General features: G+C 49.2%; 1 pseudogene; it reads left to right on the top strand.

Moving 5' to 3' along the window:
* Positions 1–25: 25 nt before the first annotated feature.
* LOC102766993 lies at positions 26–1,129 on the top strand (annotated as a pseudogene).
* The last annotated feature ends 533 nt before the right edge of the window (positions 1,130–1,662 follow it).

The following is a 1,662-nucleotide window of genomic DNA, read 5'->3' as shown; positions in this document are numbered from 1 at the left end:
CGGACCAGGGGAAGGCGCGGGCAGCATGAGTCAACAGGGGCCGGCGCGCAAGCTGCCCAGGGAGCTCTGGACCCAGCGGAGGTGACGGTGCGCCGCAGGTGCTGAGACCCCATCAACGTGGAGGGCCTGTTGCCATCAAAAATAATGATTAATTTAGAAGATAATGTACAGTATGTGTCCATGAGAAAAACTCTAAAAGTGAAGACACCTCGGTTTGAATTATCACTGGTTTATTTAACTCGGAAACTTATGGATCTTGTCAGAAATGCTCCTGGGGGTATTCTTGACTTAAACAAGGTTGCAACAAAACTGGGAGTACGGGAAACGAAGAGTATATGACATCACCAATGTCTTAGATGGCATCGACCTGGTTGAAAACAAACCTAAGCACCACATTTGATGGATAGGATCCGATCTCAACAATTTCGGAGCAGTGCCCCGACAGAAGAAGCTGCGGGAGGAGCTTTCCGACCTGTCGGCCATGGAAGAGGCTCTGGACGAGTTGATTAAGGATTGTGCTCAGCAGCTGTTCCAGTTAACTGATGACAAGGACAATGAAAGGTTCGCGTATGTGACGTACCAAGACATCCATAGCATCCGAGCCTTCCACGAGCAGATTGTCATTGCAGTGAGAGCTCCGGCAGAGACCAGGCTGGACGCCCCATCCCCGCCCCCCCCCCGCCCCGCCCGGAAGACTCCATCATGGTGCACATATGGAGCACCAAGGGGCCCATCGACATCTACTTGTGTGAAGTGGAGCAGGGTCGCTCCAGCAGGAAGGGCTCTGAAGGGGCAGGACCCTCGGCGTCTAAGAAAAGCAAACACTCAAAGAAGCCTGACAAAGAAGAAAATTCTCCACAGCAAAGTGAAGTGAGTGACTGACGGGATTTGAGCCCATGTGTTGAGTGGCTTTGGAGCGTCGCGTGGATGATTACGCATCAAGTTTGATCCCCAGTGATCAGTCACTGTGAAGTCCCCCCTCAGTCAGTGGCAGCACAAGGCCAGTAGTGTCTTTGAGTGGCTCACTACTTAGATTCTGGATTATGGTTTCCACATTCAGAAGCAACTCTTTTTTATAACTCACTGCTTTTTGTCAGTAACCTAGATATCCTGCCTGCTGAAATCCCTTCCTCAAAGGGTCGGTCCTGCGTGGACTCTGCCCTCTCTTCAAGGATCATGTGTCGTCATCACAAAAGTAGTTGCCTTATGCGAGTTCGTCTGCATTAGCTGCTATGCAGTGGGTGGGCGTGCACACGCCATTCAAATGTGATGTCTGTATATATCTGTATAATGCTTAGATCGCTTATGTGTGTCTCAGTGAGTCTCTTTGCCGCTGTATAGCCAAAATAATGTATATATGGAAATTAACAGATTCTCTAACTTCTGTGGTATCTGTAACTTATTAGCATCCTCTGAACTTAAAGATCATGGGTTTAATGAAAGAGTTTCAGTATGATTCCCAGTGGTGGAATGGGGTCCAGGTGACCTACAGCTACTGTGTCTGAGCAGACTGGTGGCATGCCCCATGCCTTCAGGGACAAGTGTGGAGATACAATCAGGGAGTGGCTTAATGCGTGTGAGACAGGAATTCCATGATGTGTCAGCTGGAAGCTATTCTAAGCTTTTTGCCAGCAGGTTTGTGATGTTTCTGTGTGCAGCCTT

This window comes from Myotis davidii, unplaced genomic scaffold (genome assembly GCF_000327345.1).
Source record: "Myotis davidii unplaced genomic scaffold, ASM32734v1 scaffold495, whole genome shotgun sequence".
Taxonomy (NCBI): domain Eukaryota; kingdom Metazoa; phylum Chordata; class Mammalia; order Chiroptera; family Vespertilionidae; genus Myotis; species Myotis davidii.
Note: the sequence above shows the minus strand (reverse complement) of the source record. Positions and strands in the feature narration are given on the sequence as shown.